The 9,625-nt window shown below is 43.4% G+C and overlaps 1 protein-coding gene across 1 annotated transcript in view; it reads left to right on the top strand.

Annotated features, from left to right (window-relative positions):
- The first annotated feature begins 4,564 nt into the window (after nucleotides 1-4,564).
- Nucleotides 4,565-9,625, top strand: part of Has2 (hyaluronan synthase 2) — a 28,874-nt gene continuing 23,813 nt past the window's right edge. The window contains exon 1 of the mRNA XM_020153582.2: nucleotides 4,565-5,188. The gene's annotated coding sequence lies outside the window, so the exon portion shown is untranslated. The remainder of the gene's footprint in view (nucleotides 5,189-9,625) is intronic.

The following is a 9,625-nucleotide window of genomic DNA, read 5'->3' as shown; positions in this document are numbered from 1 at the left end:
AAACTATTACTTGCCAGAAAGCGCATATCACAAGGAGGCCTTCCCCCACAAAGAGACAAAGGGAGTTGGAGACTTAAGTCTGAGTCTAAAATTTGAGCAATCCCAAGAGAGGCATATTTTAAAATAACCCAAAGGGAAATAATAAAACTTAGGCAACTTCTGGAAGATTGTACACCCCAGCGGTACTCAGCCAATGAGGAACCAGGGGAGGGATCTGCGCACTAGGGATAAAATGCCTGTTGTAATGCTTTGGGTGTCCTGCTTAGCAGATATCCAATCCTGCAGGAATGTTGTTAAAGTCTCACTCTCACTGCCCTTGATATCTCTGAGTCCATTCTGAGTTTGATCAAGTAAGCATATTTCGCTCACAGTAAAATAAAAATCAAAATCCAATTCCATTTAAGAACATCCTAGATGAAACAGTGCCAGTTACTAACTTAATTAAATTTCAGTCCTTAAGTGGAAAGTCTGTGTACACAGAGACACTTCCGATACACACTTAGTAAGCTACCATGTTTTTTCCAGAGGAAAAGCTTTCATGAGTCATGGGTTGATTTGGCCACTTTTTTCCTGGAGCATCACTGTTACTTGATCACTTGTTGCTTGAACAACTAACAAATTAATGTTATTCAGACTTGGGTATTTGGAAGACTTTCTTTTTTTGTTGTTTTCTATTGAAGGAACTGAACCTGTCATAACTTGAAAACAACTCAGATTATTTGTTGCTAATGAAACTACTGAGCTTTCAAGAGAAAACTGGAATATTGGAATAACTGTGTTTGCTATGATGGATGTGATAACTTCTAATATTTAAAGACTTATTGAATGAGATTGGTGGCGATATTAATGATTGTGATTTTTTAAAAAAAAATACCGAAAATGAAATGTGTTCCAGAAAGCCAGCACAGCTATGTACCTGTGAGAGAAGAATGTAAGCAAGGGGGTGAGGGGGGAGTGAAAGTGATAGTAAAGTTTATTAGGAAGGGAAGACACTTTCAATACTTTCAATAGATTGAAAGAGGGTCTTTAGAAGAGTGAGAATGAGAACAATTAAACAATTATTTTTACCTTAGCACAAGTTTTTTTTTTTGGGCAGCAGTGGGATTTGAACCCAGGGCCTCATGCTAGGCAAGCACCCTTACTGCTTGGAGATGGGGTCTCCCTGAACTATTTTGCCCCAGCTGGCTTCTAACTGAGATCCTCCTGATCTCTGCTTCCTGGGTAACTAGGATTACAGGAATGAGCCACTGGCGCCCAGCTATGATTTTTTTTTTTTTTTGAAATAGGGTCTCAGAACTATTTACCTGGTGCTGATCTGTCTCCTGAGTAGCTAGGATTACAGGAATGAGCCACGGGCTCCTGCCTGACTAAGCTTAAAATTTTTTTTTGGTGTTGCTGGGGTTTAAACTTAGGGGTTTGCACTTATAAGTCAGGTGCTCTACCACGTGAGCCATGTCCCCAGCCCCTGACTAAACTTTAAATTTTTCCTGGTCTTTAATTTTCTTGGAGGGGAGGGACTGGAGTCAGGACTTCTTACATGGAAAGCAGGCACTCTACCACTTGAGCCATGCCTCCAGTCCAAAGCACAGGTTTTTACTGAAGTGAAAAGGGGTTTTGTTAAGTGCCCCCCACCCCAGGACCAGCCCACAAGGCTGAAGTCAAAGTGAAGGTCACTAGACTAGAGTAGGCCTACAGATTTACAACATACAAATTATTATTGGATGGGCTTCCAGGGAATCCCCTGGGGTATGGTTTACAGGCCAGGGTCTTTGTTTTGTTAAGTTAAAGATCTATTGATTCAGGAACTCATGTTGACCTACCTTAGGTAGGTGGGAGGCTCAAAAACATCTTGTGACATTCCATGACCTTGGTGGGCTATTTTGATCTGTTAAGTATTTTTCTCTCAATGACCATTTTTTTTCTTTGAACACTGGGCCTCATGTTTGCTGGGCAGGTTCTTTACCACTTGAGTCATTCTGTCAGCCCTTTTTGTGTTGGGTATTTTCAAGATCGGGTCTCCTGAACTATTTCTTGGGACTGACCTCAAACCAAGATCCTCCTGATCTTATCCTCCCAAGTAGCTAGGATTACAGGCTTGAGCTGCTGGCTCCTGGCCATCTTGTTTTATTTATTTATTATTTATTTATTTGGCCATATTGTTTTAGATTCAACACTACAACTTACCACGTTTTGATGTTCTATCAAGGAAGAATATCTAAAAAGACTATTAAAAAGGCCAGCATCTTTTTATGTACTTCAATCAAAACATTTGAATGAGAAGCAGATACAAGAATACAGCTATCTTTTATAAAGCTGTACAGTAAAAAGGTGCAAAAAATAGAAAACAATGCTACTTTCCTGAGTATTTTGTTTCCTAAACTTACCAACTAGAAAATGAAGGCTTAGAGAGTTCAAATATGCTTCCAGGGATCCCATAAACAATAAACATTAAAGATGGGATTTGAATTTAAGTTTTTTTTTCCTTCAGTACTAGAGTTTGAACTCAGGGCCTACATCTTGTGCCACTCCACCAGTACTTTTTTTGTGTGTGATGGGTTTTTCAAGATACGGTCTCAGTCTCTCCAACCGAGAGACCTGGCTGGCTTTAAACCGAAATCCTTCTGTTCTCTGTTTAGGATTACAGGTGTAGCTATGAGCCACGGACTCCAGGCAAGAAACTCAGTTTTACTTATTGTTCTCATTGCTTGAACTGTTTGCATAGAAACAGTTTAATGCTGCTAACGATAGTTAGCACTCTACATTATGCATAATATTCACAGTTAAGTGTCCCCTGGGCACATGACACCCCACAATTTTTACCCTACCTCTAAATCAGTTTCTTGTGCATTCTGTGTCACAGTATAGAAGTTAGATTATCTACCTATATAAAGATACATATTTTTTAGTGGTACCGGGGTTTGAACTCAGGGCCTCACGCTTGCTAGGCAGGCGGCTCTACCATTTGAGCCATTCTGCCAGCCCTAGACAATATATTTTAAATCATAATTTACCATTTGAAAGCTGCCCAAACCCTGAAAAGTCAGGAAGCACCAGTCTGATTAAGGAAGATGAAATTGTACTCTGAAATTTAAGCCAGTCTCTTCACAGTTGAACCACCTCAGGGCAGAGTTCAAACAAAGGCTGAAGCCAAGGTTTGTTGGGGAAATGAGTAAGTGGGTCTCCCCAGAGCAGTGTGAAGTCATCTGGCCAAGGTAATGCTTCCCAGAGGTGAAACCCTGCGGGATAGGGGGTTGGGAGGGTAGGCCACAAAATACTCAGTACTTTGCAGGTCCAGTCCTAAGGTAGTTGGCTAACTACCTGGTATTTTAGTAAAATTCTTGACTCCGAATCACACCCCCAAAACCGCATCCTGCCCAACAGCGCTGAAAGCATCATTCCCAGTTTATTCTACTTTTCTATTTGTCTGACTTGTTCATTATTAACCAAATTTGTATTTAGCCATAATCATAGACCATAACCAAGTTATCAAGACCTTGTCGAATTCGAAAGAAGTCCACACCTCAGAGGAATCTTGGAAGCGAAAGAAAGAAAAAAGAAAAAAAAAGATAGGAAGAAAAAGGAAACTAATGTTTTACCCTATTACAATGTCAGCAGACTCTCCAAAGACCAAGCAAATTTGAAAACTCACTTATTTTTTCCTAAACAGCGCCACCTACTGTTAGTTTTAAGTCATTAGAAAGTGTTTCTTGGCAAGGACCGGGAGAAAGAGGGGGCAAAAAGGAACCCAGGAAGAACTCTACTCAGTTTAGGGGGCTTTAGAAGAAATATGAAAAAAGGCCATTTCGAAGCCAGACTTAAGTATTCGCCTTGTTAGACGAACGCTCCCAAGAAACCAAAGCCACGCGATTCATTTTTAAAAAGATGGCTATATCTTTATAAGGGCGCTATGAGTTCTGCAGCTTTTTCTTATATTTTTATTTTTAATGCACGATGTTTGCGTATTTTTATATTTGGGGATCGTGTTAAACAATATATATATATGTATTTCTCTTTTTTCCGCCCACCCACGGTGAAAACTTCTGCACAAGGGAGGCTTTGACACCTGACATCTGCTTGGAAACTTCTGGGTGGGAGGAGAGAAAGGGTTAAAAAGTGGCAGCGCGGTCGCCCTCTTTCTGGAGTCCTGGGCGGCTTAGGGGAGGCTGCAGGTACGTGCGTTCGCGGGCGCGCACACACCCTCCCTCCCAGTTACTTCGCCGAAGGGCACCATTTGGCTTTAAAACAAATTACTTAAACGCAACAGGGAGTTTTATCGCCGAGAGGGAATCCTTATAACTGAGATGGGATTTCAGGAATATCTACAAAGCAGTCTCCCGCTCCACTGCTGGAGGAGAAGAAATCAGGTGGTAACCAGCCTGTGTGCACGGCATTTCTCGGCACACGTTAACAATCAAGTTAATTGAATTCATTGGAGTTTAGAGCCGGCCTCGAGCTCACAGAGGGCTTTGAATGGCCAATTTCTCTCTTTCCCTCTCCTCCTCCCCGCCTCCCTCCCGCCCGCCCTCCCCGCTCCCTCCCCTCCGGGTTCCCCAGTCCACACCTCCCGCCTCCACTCCCCTCACCCCCACTCCCTCCTCCGCCCTATTAAAACACCCACCAGCTCACTTGTTAAGACCCCCTTAAGTTGGAGGAGGCAGTAAGGCAACAACAGCGAGGAAGGAGAAGTCAAGACGTCTGGAAAGAATTACCCAGTCCTGGCTTCAAGCAGCCCATTGAACCAGGGACTTGAACCAGCCCTAGCCAAAGACTTTTCTCTCCATTCTGCTCTTCCCGGCTTCTGCTGAGTCTTCACCGGGATTTTTGTTTGTTTGTTTGTTGATACGAGAAAGAAACTTTCCGTTATTAGGGGGAGGGGGACTGGAGCAAAAAAAAAAAACTAATTTATTTTTAAAGCACAGATAATTTTTTAAAAAAGAATCACAAGACTGAAGTGCAACGGAAATAATAAAGATAATATTAGCCAAATTTTCTTTAAGTGGGGAAGAATCAAACATTTAAGACTCCCCCATCCTTTTTAAATGTTGTTTTTAAATTTCTTGTTTTTTTTGGCCGGTCGTCTCAAATTCATCTGATCTCTTATTACCTCAATTTTGCAAACTGCCTTCCACCGACCCTCCGGGACCACACAGACAGGCTGAGGACGACTTATGACCAAGAGTTGAACAAGGTACGTGGTACAAGCGCGTTTGGGTAATCTATCAAGGTCCTCAAATAGGCTAGGGAGAGAAGAAATTGTCCACATGAATGTTTTAAAATTTGTCAGTTCCTATAGAAGAGTGAGGTTTGAAAATTTCCACCAGACTGAAAATCAGGAACTACCTCCCACCACTATTAAGCTTAGTAGCGTATCCCTGTGGCTCTCGCCAGAAATCCGCTGTCTTTCTGGGTACACAGGTAACCGCTCTGGCTGGGGAAAGTTGCTGGTCCCGAGATGTACTTTTCCATTCTGCATCTTCCCGAGCGTCAGAGGGGCCCCTGAGTTGGGAAACAAGCATTTCCACTGTGGGAGGAAAATGCATTCCGCGCAGCCGTCCCCTGTCCCCTTCCCATCCCAAACCTAACCTTTCTTTTCTCCCACACACTGTGTGGAGAAAAAAACCCTGGCAAAGCCCCTGGAAGCTTGCTTCTTGCTTGGAGTGAAAGGGTTAAAGCGATCCGGGGTTCCAGCTCCGTAGAGCTGGGACCCTGAAGAAGGAGGGTCCTCGCCACCTCCTAGCCGCTACCGGCCTCCTACAGCCACTCCCCCCTTTTCCCTGGCCTCCCCTCCTTAGCACTTCCCAAACCCTATTAAAGTGTCTGGCAGGGTCTGTCCGGGCTCAGCTCCGCTCCGGAAGCCTTACTCGGGCCGGGGGTCCCTGACGCCGCCGGTGGTACTGGAGGCTGGGAGCGGGAGGAGGGCGCGCATCCCTCTCTGCGCGGGGCCAGGCGTGCGTGGGGACCGCGAGCTGCGCTCCGGCAGCTGCAGCGTTTCGGGAGCCAATTCCGACGTGGCACCCAGCATGCTGGTGCTGGGTTCCTCAGATGCAGCTGGGGACCCTGCAGACTGGGGGGTTCGGGGACTACGTCCCGAGTCCCCGGCCCAAGGTGGGGACTCGGGGCCCGCGGGAGCCGGGGTGGCGGTTGGAGTGAAGCCAAAGGCTGAGCTGGGATGGATAATCAACACCTTGGACTGAATCCGTCACGTTGGTTCCCGCCCAGCGTGAGCCAGGGCTCCGAAATGGGTCCCTGTGACCAAGAGGGCGGGTCTGAAAGGAGGGTCTGTGTAAGGGTGAGAACCGGGAGGGGAGAGAGCTGTTTCCTCTGGCCAAGGAGACTCAGCCAAGGGGAAACAGCGCTGAAAGGATCGTTAAGGCTGGAGAAAGAGGGGCTGGGAGCAGAGAGGCGGTGCCTGAGGAGGAGGGTGTACAAGACCCGGGTCCTGTTACACAGTCTTAGGTGCCAGGTTCTCCAGCGCCTCTCCTTACGTTCCCCCAATGCCCGCGCTAAGTACTTGGACTCCTGGGTAATGGAGGGGAGGCAGCTGCTACAAGCCTTGTGCCCACAGGGGATCTGCAGAAGCCCTGTCCGCCCCTCCCTGTCGCCCAGGTCCCCACCCTTCAGGACCAAGGCTGCCAAACTGTCTCTCCTGCAGCCATGCAGAAATGCTACACTCCAGCCCACGTGGCTGGGCTGGGATTGCCTTTACGTCACACGGTGAGGGAAGATGTGACGCAATAGGTCCAGACGCTCTGATTGGCCACCAAGGGCTTCCCCAACTGGAGGCCTGAGTATATATACAGGTTCAGCTCCGGGGAACAGAGAAGGAAGTTAGCGGATAGACTCAGCTGAGGAGACTTCACTGCCCATTGTAGATTTTGTGGGTTAGCCTATGACCTCTCACTGCAGTGAAGGCGTGTAATATTGTAATTATGGGAGTGTTAAACCGGATTATGATATTCTTAATAAGGGCATTTTAGGAGTACAGTTTTTAATGGTCCCCTTCAAATTTAGGGTACGGGTTTTAAATTTAAATATGTACTTTTATAGAACGGGCTAGAACAAATCTTTGCTCATCAACCTATTTGTAGGTAATATTTTACATTTTACAGAAGAATTTTTAAGTTTGAAAAGAATCTTAAATTTTAAACGCTTTATTTTCCAATGTGTGCAAGTTGACTCGTTTGTAAAATTAGCTTTTACTACACTTTTCTAGGGGGTTAATAAGATTATATATTCAACTGAGATACTGTTTTGAATATCCATCATTCCCCAAAGGTTTTCCTAGTAGGTTGGCTGCTCTTTTACATTTTCAGTGAAAGTTTAGCACTATAAAGTAACTAATGTATGTATAATTTATTGTGCCTGCCTTTTCGTTTTTGGAACAAATAATTCCAAATTAAAGCTTTGTAACTAGAATATTATCTTCCTATTCTCATTTACTTAAATATCACCAGAGTCAGATAAATGGAAAAATGTATTGTAGACGTGCATATTACCTTGGTTTTTTTTTTATTAGCATATATTAGTTGTACAGGGGGTTTTCATTGTGACATTTATGTATGTGCTTACAGTGTATCTTAATTAGATCCACCCCCTCCAACGTTCTCCCCTATGCCCCCTTCTCCCCTTAAAACAGTTTCTTCAGGTTTCATTGTTCTATTTTATACGCATATACAAGTACACATATTTTTCCTTCCCTTTCCTTCAACCTCTCCATTTACCGGTCTCTGCTTCCACTGGTACCTCTCCTCCATACAAGACCTGCTTATTTTACCTGTATTGCTTTTATTGTACCTAGAATTGAATCAATACTTTATCAAAGAGAGTTGTGCAGTATATGAGAGATTTAATGAATCATTGACTAATATCAAATTTGAATGCAGCTTTCCCCAAAGGAATGATGATACTTGGTCAGTTACTGCCTTAGAAAGCAAGAACTGTGCAAAAAAGGAGTAAGAAAACTGTTACTAGAAAGCGAGTTAGCTTAGAAGCAATCGTTATTGCCAGGTCTATAATATAGCTCGCCAATATTGAATCATATAAATGCTTTTCCATATGTTTTTTTTTTTATCAACTCAGATTTCTTTAAAATCTTTTCTTGAATTTTTAAACACATAACCTTCTTCAGTTCATTAATTCTCTTATTGGCACTGTGAGGAAAATCTTTTGTCAAGGGGACAAGGTGGAGATCCCCTTTGGCAAAGTTATATTGTACAGTTTCATTTTAAATCTAAGAACAAGTATGGAGTGGTTTGTAACATTTTTAGCTTTCTGGATCTTTCATGAAGTGCAATCCATAAATTAATGTAATGGGAGAACAGAGAATAAACTGCCTGTCTTTCTGGGTTCTCCTTTTTACCCATGTGTACCCAGGCTATGTTCCTCTAAGAGGCTGCAAAGGACAAAACTCATGTCAGCTGCTCTTTCAACTGAGGGCAGATTGGGCAGCTCCCTGTATAGAAAACTCATTTCCATTACCAAAGATTAACTTTAATCTTTTCTCTTCTAACAGCAGTCTGCATAGAGCAAGCCTCATCTTGCCACATATACCTTTCAATCATTTAAGATTTCACAAAGGTGCTGCATTTTGCCACATAAGGCTTTGACCTGTAGAGGTAGCTCCTAAGACCCAAAATAAATACATACAGAACTAAGATTTCATGGCAAATCATTGTAACTTTCCCCTTCACTGTGAACTGGATATAAGACGGTCAAGTTCAGGAACCAAAAGAGCAGTTGGGAGGATTGACATCCTGGGAGTAATTGACTAAAATTGATGGTAAAGGAAGAGAAATCTGAAATTTGCAGCTCTGGATCCAGCCACCACTGGGGTGTCAAACCTTTAAAAGGTTTGTATACTAATCCTCCCAGCTTGGCTCCAGGGCCTTTGCTAGGATAACTGCAGTGAGAATGAATAGAAAAAGGCAGACTTTAAAGCCAGAGAGGGAGACAAGGTTAGACCCAGGAAGAGGGTAGTCTTCATGCCCTGTATGTAATGAGCTTTAATGTGAAGACTTGGGGCGGTCTTCACTTGGGTACACCTAACAGATCTAGTTCAGAATCTTAGGATTTGTATCAAAGCAAATGAGAGCACAATCTTGACTTCAGCCAAGTGGTTGCCAAATCAAACTGCTGATTAGAATTTCCTGAAGAGATTTAAAAGCTTGTGATGCATATCAAAGAATTCAGAATGTTGGAGTCACACACTAACATTTACAGGTCATCCTGTAACTCATACCTCAAAAGAATTATTAGTTTTTTATGGTGGGGAAGGTAGGGCGGAGGCAGTTGTGCTACACTTAAGCTACTCCACCAGCCCTTTTTTGCAATAGGGTCTCATGAACTTTTTGCCCAGGCTGACCTCAAACTGCGATCCTCCTGATTTTGGTATCCTGAGTACCTAGGATTACACATGTGAGCCACTGGTGCCCGGCATTGGGATCCACTACTCTGTAGGCTTTTGGTTACTCTACCTTCCTAATACACTACGAACAGGCAGATAAGAAAAGAAGCAGGTTTCTAATATCTTGCTAGTGTCATCTATTTAGGTCAATATTCTCATTTTAATGGTTCTACATATGAATTAGGGCCTATAGGAATAAAAATAAATACTTATAAGAGTTTA

The sequence above is a fragment of the Castor canadensis genome, chromosome 3 (assembly GCF_047511655.1).
Source record: "Castor canadensis chromosome 3, mCasCan1.hap1v2, whole genome shotgun sequence".
In the NCBI taxonomy this organism is placed as follows: domain Eukaryota; kingdom Metazoa; phylum Chordata; class Mammalia; order Rodentia; family Castoridae; genus Castor; species Castor canadensis.
Note: the sequence above shows the minus strand (reverse complement) of the source record. Positions and strands in the feature narration are given on the sequence as shown.